The sequence below is a fragment of the Podarcis filfolensis genome (assembly GCF_964270895.1).
Source record: "Podarcis filfolensis genome assembly, chromosome: 10".
In the NCBI taxonomy this organism is placed as follows: domain Eukaryota; kingdom Metazoa; phylum Chordata; class Lepidosauria; order Squamata; family Lacertidae; genus Podarcis; species Podarcis filfolensis.
In genome coordinates this window covers 2,087,070-2,097,326 of record NC_139612.1, presented here as the reverse complement: position 1 = coordinate 2,097,326, position 10,257 = coordinate 2,087,070, and positions in this window count along the sequence as shown.

The following is a 10,257-nucleotide window of genomic DNA, read 5'->3' as shown; positions in this document are numbered from 1 at the left end:
TAGCCTTGCTCCACCTCTTCCTTTGTTCTTTCCGCCTCTGATTCCGCCTGTCCGTCGGGGTCTCGCCCTTTCTAGACTCTTCTGACGCTGAATCCCCTGAGCCTTCCCCCTCCCTCCGGCGGGCTTTAGGAGCTGGTTCCCAATCCGGGTCTCCTGCTGTCCCCCGCGCCTGTACATTTGAACTTGGCGCGCGCGCCCAGCCAGCAACTTTCCTCCTGACCGTTTCACTGCTGCTGTCACTGCTTCCCCCTTCGGGGAGGCTAGCTGCAACTGACCTCCCCTCCGTTCCCCCACTCTCCGATGGAGGCGTGGTCAGCCCTGACTCATCTTCTCTCCCCGCTGGAGGAGATGCTGGTCCTGACACATGTGACTCTTCCCCCCCACTACGCTCTGGTGGGGAAACTGGTCCTGATCCCCCGCTGCTGCTTTGGGGTTCCCCGCTGGCTCCTTGTTTCTGGTGCGTCCCCCCTGGGACCCCCCTTGCCCTGACCATCGGCGCCCCCTTCTGGGAATCTTCTGATTCGCTGGAGAAGCTCATGGAATCTCTCGGGTCACTGTCATACTCCCCTACGCTGCCCTCGGATTCTTCCCCTTCGCTCTCCATTTCCTCTCCTGTGCTCCTGCTCCCGAGCCCCTGACAACATGTTTCTTTGACTTCCTCATACCTCCCCTTCTTGTTTTCTAGTTCAAATTGTTAATCCAGCAAATCCTAATCTCTTAACATTCATTTTAACTAACACCTTATTTTCCAATCAACTTTTTAAGTTTTATGACTTAAACAATTAATCCCAGTTCTTTTTATCATAACAGCTAGAGACCACATAAGTTCAATACAGCATCTTTCAAAGTTCATTAATTTTGCAATATTTCTGTAAATAGTCCTTAAATTTCTTCCAATCTTCTTCTGCCGACTCTTCTCCCTGGTCGCGGATTCTGCCGGTCATTTCTGCCAGTCCCATACAGTCAATCAACTTCATCTGCCATTCTTCCAGAGTGGGTAGATCTTGCGTCTTCCAGTGCTTTGCTATAAGTATTCTTGCTGCCGTTGTAGCATACATAAAGAAAGTTCTGTCCTTCTTTGGCACCAAATGGCCGACTATGCCCAAGAGAAAAGCCTCTGGTTTCTTCAAGAAGGTATACTTAAATACTTTTCATTTCATTATAAATCATTTCCCAGAAAGCCTTAATCTTTGGGCACGTCCACCAAAGGTGAAAGAATGTACCTTCAACCTCCTTACATTTCCAACATTTATTATCAGGCAAATGATATATTTTTGCAAGCTTGACTGGTGTCATGTACCACCTGTATATCATTTTCATAATATTCTCTCTTAGGGCATTACATGCCGTAAATTTCATACCGGTGGTCCATAACTGTTCCCAGTCAGCAAACATAATGTTATGTCGAACATCTTGTGCCCATTTAATCATAGCTGACTTAACCGTTTCATCCTGTGTATTCCATTTCAGCAGCAAGTTATACATTTTTGACATGATCTTAGTTTTAGGTTCTAGCACTTCTGTTTCTAGTTTAGATTTTTCCACCTGGAAGCCAATTTTCTTGTCCAAATTGTAAGCCTCCATTATCTGAAAATAATGAAGCCAGTCTCACACTTTGTTTTTTAGTTTCTCAAAACTCTGCAATTTCAATCTGTCTCCTTCTTGTTCCAAAATTTCCCAATATTTCGGCCATTTGGCCTCCATATTGAGCTTTTTCTGGGCTTTCGCTTCCATTGGTGACAACCACCTTGGGGTCTTATTTTCCAATAAATCCTTGTATCTGATCCAAACATTAAACAAAGATCTCCTAACAATATGATTTTTAAATGCTTTATCTGCTTTAACCTTGTCATACCACAAATATGCATGCCATCCAAAAACGTTGTTAAAACCTTCTAAGTCCAAAATGTCTGTGTTTTCAAGAAGCAGCCAGTCTTTCAACCAGCAGAATGCTGCTGATTCATAGTAAAGTTTGAAGTCTGGCAGGGCAAAACCACCCCTTTCTTTTGCATCAGTTAAGATCTTATATTTTATCCTGGGATTCTTGCCCTGCCAGACAAATTTAGAAATGTCTTTCTGCCACTTCTTAAAACAATCCATCTTGTCCACAATTTGCAATGTTTGAAACAAAAATAACATTTTAGGCAATACATTCATCTTTATAGCTGCAATTCGACCCATCAAGGAAAGCTTCAAATTTGACCATATTTCAAGATCTTTTTTCACTTCTAACCAGCATTTCTCATAATTATTTTTAAATAAATTCCCATTTTTAGCTGTCATATTCATCCCCAGATATTTCACTTTCTTCACCACAGTCAAACCTGTTTCGTTCTGAAATTTCTCTTTTTCAAACAATGTCAAATTTTTCTCTAAAACCTTAGTTTTGGACTTGTTCAGTTTAAATCCTGCCACCTGACCAAATTCTTGAATTAATTCTAAAACTCTTTTGGTACTAGATTCTGGCTCCTGTAACGTCAAAACTAGGTCATCTGCAAATGCTCTCAATTTATACTGTTTGGCTCCGACCTGTATGCCTTTAACCAACCGGTCCCTTCTAATCATGTTCAGCAAAACCTCCAGGACCGATATAAAAAGTAAAGGGGAAATTGGGCACCCTTGTCGTGTCCCTTTTTCTATCTTAAATTGTTCCGTAACCACATTATTTACAATTAATTTAGCCTTTTGTTCAGAGTATATTGCACTTATACCATTTTCAAAACCTTGGCCTACCCCCATACCCTGTAAGTTCTTTTTCATAAAGCTCCAAGAAATGTTGTCAAAGGCTTTCTCCGCGTCCACAAATATCAAAACAGCTTTAGTATTTATGTTCACACCTAACTTTTCCAAGATGTCAATTACATTCCTCAAGTTATCCGATATGTGTCTTCCCGGCAGAAAGCCCGCTTGGTCCTTATGTATCTCTTCAATCAATACTCTTTTCAATTTCTTGGCCAAAATATCAGCAAAAATTTTATAATCCACATTTAATAAGGATATGGGACGGTAGTTTTTAAGTTGAGTCTTTTCAGTCTCTGTTTTCGGTATAAGTGTAATGTAGGCCTCTTTCCACGATTCTGGTGCCCTTTTCCCTTCCAAAATCTCATTGCAGACTTCCTTCAGAGGTTGAATTATCCAGTCCTTCAAAAATCTATAGTATCTGGAAGTCAATCCATCCGGTCCCGGAGATTTGCCCAATTGCATATTTAAAATGGCACCTTCTATCTCCTGATCTGTTATTTTACAGTTCAACAGTATTTTACTTTCCTGTGAAATTTTTTGTAATCCATTTGTTTTCAAAAATCCATCAATGTCCCTTTCATTCTGTGGCCCTTGTGCATATAATTGCTTGAAGTACTTCTGGAAACAATTTCTGATCTCATTTGGATTGTTTATGTCTTTTCCTTCTATTTCCAGGTTTGTAATTGTATTTAATTTTTGTCTTTTTTTCAGTTGCCAAGCCAGTAATTTCCCACATTTGTCCGCCAATTCAAATGTCTTCTGTCTCATTTGTTTAATTTTCCACTCTATTTCCTGATTCATCAATTCCATATATTGCATTTGATAGATCTTTATTTCTCTTAGAATCTCTTGTGACTTCGGCTTAGCTCTCAATTTTTTCTCACCTTCTTTAATTTTCTCCAAAATTTTATCTTTTTTCTCATTTTGCCTTCTCTTTTTTAATGCATTCTGTTGTATCAAAAACCCTCTCATCACAGCTTTACTTGCATCCCAAATTACTCTTTTTTCCACATTTGTTGGCAAATTTAATTCAAAATAGTCTCTTAAAGTCTTTTGGGCCTTGTTGTATACTTCTTCATCTCTAAATAAGGTGTCATTCATCCTCCATCTGAAGGTGCCGGTTGTTATTTGCTTCATCTCCATCTTTACAGCATTATGGTCAGAGCAGGTTTTAGGGCAGATCTCCACTTTTTTTATCTTTGGTGCCATTCCTCTAGTAATCCAAATTTGGTCAATTCTGGTCCATGTCATCTTGGCTTCAGAGAAAAATGTTCCCTCTCTCTCCAAAGGGTTCTTAGTTCTCCAAATATCAATCAAGTCCATGTTGTCAGTCATTTCGAAGAAGGTTTTTGGTAGTCTACCATCTTTGGTGACTACCTGTTTTTGCGCCTTGTCCATATTAGTAGATACAACTCCATTCATGTCCCCCATCAGGATTATATTGTAGTCCATAAAGTCCATAAGAGTCTCATGCAGCTTCTTAAAGAATTCCGACTTCCCCTCATTTGGTGCATAGACGCCAACTATCAAAAATTTCTCTCCTTGAAACTGAATTTCAATTGCCAAATACCTTCCTTGTTCATCTTTGAGGATAAATTTCGGTAAAAATTTCTCCTTTGCATATATCACCACTCCTCTCTTTTTAACTTTGTCAGACGAAATAAACTCTTGCCCTAATCTTTTATTGACAAGTATTTTCCTGTGTAGTCTCGTTACATGTGTTTCCTGTAAACAAATCAAGTCCAATTGTTCTTTTTTTAATATATGGAAAACACCTTTTCTCTTTCTAGGGGAATTCAGTCCATTACAATTCCAACTTAGAAGTTGCAGAGACATGATTAGTTAATTAATTTTCCCTCCCACTGCACCAAGTTGTTCTTCTTCTTCTGTCGGTGGCTTATCTCTCCCTGGGCCGTGGCGTCTAGATATTAGATTTGCTATCTCCAAAAGTCCTTTTCACAGTAGGTGTAATGCAAGCAGGATGTACCGTATTTTTTGCTCGATAATACACACCTGACCATAACATGCACATAGTTTCTAGAGGAGGAAAACAAGAAAAAAAATCTGAATGAAACAGTGGATGTATCATTTTTGTGCTTCATGCTGTGGCCACAGACATGTGATTTGACAGTGAGTTTGGGGTAGCCCAATGCAAAAATCCTGAGAATCCATGTGGATCTGTGCTTTGTAACCACGTTTTTGCACCATTGTGGCCCCAGGTAACAGTGGGTGCGTGATTTTTTTGGTGCAGGCTGTAGCCATGGACATGCTATGTGATCTGATGGTGAATTTTGGGTGACCCATTGCAAAGATCCTGAGCATCCATGTGGATCTGTGCTTTGTAACCACGTTTTAAGTGGGGAGGGAAGGAAAAACACAGAAGGGACAAGGAGCACGAGAGGGGTGTGCGGAGAAGCAGCTGGCTAACAGTGCAGGAGAGGGGTTTAACGGGAGGGAGGAAGGGAAGGCAAAAGTTTCCCCCCACCCACCCAAGCCAGCCCTCTCTCTCTCTCTCTCTTTCTCTCTTTCTCTCTCTCTCCCACCTGCATTTTCCGGCTGCCTGCGATGCTGGACACAGCAGCAGCAGCAGCAGCGGAGCACAGAGAGGAGGAGGTGGTGGCTGTTGGCTGCGCTCCTAGCCGACGGAATCTGAGCCGGGTGGGCTGGAGTTTGAGCAAACACAGCAACTGAAAACAGTGGGCAGTAAGCCCCTGAGGCAGAATGCAGGAAAGCAGCAACCTCCTCTCTTTAGCCTTCCCTCCTCCGCGATCTGATTTTTGCCCCTGTACTCGGGCTAGTCGGCTCCAGGGACCACACATTTGCTCAATAACATGCACAGACATTTCCCCTTACTTTTTAGGAGAAAAAATGTGAGTGTTATAGAGAGAAAAATACGGTAAATCTCTGATTCCTCTCACTTATTTCATGCCATCACTACCAAACAAGGAGATTTGGGTCTCATCACTGCAAATAACACTGTTACATTGTTCCGCTGTCCAGTTAACATGGGTGTTAGCCCAGTTTAATCTTTTCAACCTTTGTTTGAAAGATAGCAATGGCTTTTTCCTTGGAATTCAAGCATTTAGACCATATTCCTGCATTCTGCGCCGAACAGTCCTTGCACTCAACTTCACATTACATTGTGCCATGTCATCTTGCATACTCGCATGATTTTCTTCTGTCACGTAGGCACATCTCTCAATACTTCTATTGTCACTTGCTGTTGTGCACCTTTTCCTGCCTTTACCAGTCTGATTTTGTAGTGACTAAAGTCTCTTTATGTTGTTTAGTTGTGTCTGACTCTTTGTGACCCCATGGACCAGAGCATGACAGGCACACTGGTCTTCCGTTGCCTCCCGCAGTTTGGTCAAACTCATGTTAGTTGCTTTGAGAACACTGTCCCACCATGTCATCCTCTGTCGTCCCCTTCTCCTTGTGCCCTCCATCTTTCCCAACATCAGGGTCTTTTCCAGGAAGTCTTCTCTTCTCATGAGTTGGCCAAAGTATTGGAGCCTCAGCTTCAGGATCTGTCCTTCCAGTGAGCACTCAGGGCTGATTTCCTTAAGAATGGATAGGTTTGATCTTCTTGCAGTCCATGGGACTCTCAAGAGTCTCCTCCAGCACCATAATTCAAAAGCATCAATTCTTCGGCGATCAGCCTTCTTTATGGTCCAGCTCTCACTTCCATACATCACTACTGGGAAGACCATGGCTTTAACTATACGGACCTTTGTTGGCAAGGTGATGTCTCTGCTTTTTAAGATGCTGTCTAGGTTTGTCATCGCTTTTCTCCCAAGAAGCAGGCGTCTTTTAATTTCGTGACTGCTGTCACCATCTACAATGATCATGGAGCCCATGGAGTTTGTGGGGTGCTAAATTCATGAGTTCAATAAATGTTAGAATTTAATTAGAGCGTGTGTGTTAAAACTGTGCTTCAGACCCTCAAGTGTTAGAATGTACTGAAGAGCCATTTGTATTAAGATGGATGTTACAAGTATATTGTATTAAGATGGACTTTGCTACTGTGGCTATGGGGGAAGGCAGAACCTCCTGGGGTGTGTGTGCTGGGAACCTCTCCATTGTAGGCTCAGGTTGTATATATGCGTTAATAAACCATATATCATAAAGACACTACAATCTCTGCTGTGCCTCATTTTCCAAAAGGAAACATGGATCCCCTAGGTAGTGTGCCTGGAACTCCTTGGAATCTTGCACTGCTCAGAGATTGGGAGCGGCTTGCAACAATATTCAGTTTTCCTCCATGGAGTTCAAACTCACACGTATGCATTGAGCCACTGGAAGCTGCTGCTGTCAGTGGCCTGCTTTGCATATCATGGTAAACCAAACTGGTCAACCAGGACTGTGCAAGCATGCTGGCTCAGAGAGGAGCTCAAGCACACTTTGCTCCTCTCCAAGCTTTCCAGCTCAGTACAGGATGGCAGATAAGCCAAAGTTTGGCTTAGCCAGTCCTCCAAACTCAGGATCTTAGTGAAGGTCTTCCATAGCCATGACCAATCCAAATATTGGGTTAGCTGCCACACTATGCTGAACTAAAAACCCTGGGGAGGAGCACAGCAGGCATGAGTTATTTATTGGGAGACAGTCCTGGTTGCTTTGATTTATTGCTGACCCTTCACTCTTAAGGTCCCAAGGTGGGTCACAACAATTTAAAATGCAACATTAAATTGAGGGTATTACCCTGCCACCATGAGAAGATTGTCTCCTTCAATCAGAGGCGCCAACTTGTGAGGGAAATGGGGGGCATTGCCGCATGCATGATATTCAGGTGTTGTATCAGGATGTTGGGAGGAGCCACACATGGAGGCAATGCAGCTTCAGTGGTGGGCGACGACTCCTCTTGCCACTGCCAGCAGCCAGTGGCTGCTTCCCCACTCCTTTCCCTCCGCAGCAGCCGGAGAAGAAAGAGCCAGCCACTGAAGCCCTGCCATGCTCGGGGGGGGGGGCAAAAGAGTTGGGGCCCCAGGAATTAGCACCCTTACCTCCATGTTGTTTGACTTACAGGCATCTCCATATCTTCTCCATAAGGTTATCACCTCATCTCCATGGCTCTAGTTCAGAGTTTTCCAAACTCTGTCATAACACATTAGTGTGTTGGCTACAGTGTGTTGTGCAAACTCTCCCCACATTCGTCCCAGGGCTGGAAAGGAGTTAGTTTAACCTCTGGTTTGCTAGTAATATTGAATTACTGTGGTGCAAAATGATGCAAAACTGAATTACTGTGTCATTAGATGATGCATGCCTACAAGGTGTGTCACCAACATGAAAAGTTTGGAAAGCTCTGCTCTAGTTGGTCAACCCGGGTGCAGGGCACATTTTGATAGATGCTGGAGGTGTAGCCGTTGCTCCATTTTGAGCTGCTCAGTGTTTTTCCTCTCATTTTCTGGGTGAGGGTAGCACATGGTAGAAGTTGTGCCAGAACAGTGATGGTGCATTTCTCCCCTTGTCGTATAGGATTCCTCTGTCCAATGGCCTGATATGGGCGCAATATCACTGGTTTTTGAAAGTCCTCCCGACACCAGTTACAACAAGGAACCAAGACTTAAAGATCTTCACACATTGTCAGTGACAGTCTGCTCTCATCTTAGAATGTTTTTTAAAAAAAAATTTGGCAGGAATATGTTTGTTTTCTTGGAGAGTACATAAGACATGTTCTCACAAGTGTGGAAATAAAAGGGAAATATTTATTTGGTGGGGAAATTAATCTAGCAAGTTTTCTGAAGAATGTAAACCTTTTTTTACGACACAAAAGCCAAAGCTCATGCAAAACAACAACAGAGAATTTGAGATGTAGAAATTTGGAAAACTGTCAAAGATTGAAATCCCCTTTTGCAAATTGAAAATAAGCTGTTATAGAAAAGGCCACTCCACTGACCTTGTTTAGCTATGCCTCCTTTGTTACCAGATCTGCTAGTGCACGTATTCAGATGCACACACAACTTGCATGTCTTATCCCTCCCTCCTGTCCATAACTATGTGAGGTAAATTAGTGTGAGACTGATCCAGTTGAGTGAGAATTTGGACCCAGGTCTCAAGAGTCCATGGACAGCAATCTACCACACCCAGCTGATCTCACATTGTTAATAGCTTTCATACATTTATTGCAAGAGATATCTGCACTCTGTGATACGCAAATCCTAATTCAGCCAAGAATCTCCTTGCAGAAGGGATTGGAGGGCTTGAGACAGCAGGATGTGTGAGTTGACAGAAATTTGAATATAGCAACAGTGAAAGTTTGGGAAAGCTGATCACAGCAGCTGGGTGTGCTGATAGAGAGGATCAGGGCAGACCAAATAAGTAAGAAGATCCATATAAGTGGATTAGTCACATACCAGAACACACATTACTTCTAGTTTTTAACCTCCCGTTGATTTTGGTGGAAGTGTTTACTTATGGAGAAAGGGAGAGGGAGGATAAAAGGGGAATCAAAAAACAAGTTGTTAGGCATGTCAGGAGTTTGGCTGAGGAGTGTGTGGTGCAATGTGATGTCTCCATTTGTTAGTCTCAATCAGGAATTACAAGTAGAGCTGCTTTCATTTGCTGGCAGTTCTGATAGTGTTTCCTGCAGCTCATGTGAGTCACTTGCCAACTCATGGGCACCAAAGGCTACTTCTATGTTCTTCCCAACTGTGGCAACAATGGATTTATACACACAGCATGTGTGTTCTCTGGTGGCTTGAACAATTAACTGGTGGCTTGAACAATTAACAATTAATCTTATACATCTTATACTCAGTGGCACTTATTGCAAGGTAAGTCACTATAGGACTGAAAAGTTAAGGTCAAGGAAAAACTGTAATCACAGTTGATGCCTATGCTCGGTGATACAATCCATCTCTGTTGTTTCAGTTTCAAAAGAGCAGAATATTTTTAGCTAGGGTTTAAGTGACTGCAGGTGGCGCTGTGGGTTAAGCCACAGAGCCTAGGGCCTGCCGATCAGGTCGGCGGTTCGAATCCCCGCAACGGGGTGAGCTCCTGTTGCTTGGTCCCTGCTCCTGCCAACCTAGCAGTTCAAAAGCACGAAATGCAAGTAGATAGGTACCCCTCTGGCGGGAAGGTAAACGGCGTTTCCATGCACTGCTCTGGTTTGCCAGAAGCAGCCTACGTCATGCTGGCCACATGACCCGGAACCTGTACGCCGGCTCCCTCAGCCAATAAAGCGAAATGAGTGCTGCAACCCCAGAGTCATCCACAACTGGACCTAACAGTCAGGGGTCCCTTTACCTTTAAGTGATGGAAAAGGCCTGTGCTTATCTAGTCATAAGTAAGTCCCATTGAGCTGAATGGGGCTTACTGCCAGATGAACATAGAATTGAAGCGTGGGTCTTTTTTTGAGAGAGATGGGCTGTTCCAACTTTCAAGGTAAGTTTTCTTTAAGAAACCAACTATATAAATGTAAAAAAGAAGTTAAGAGCAAATTGATACTAGTGCAACTGGACTTCTCTGCGACCCTTCCCCTCTGCAGGGAGGTGGGACCGATTCGGATGGTCCGCCCCT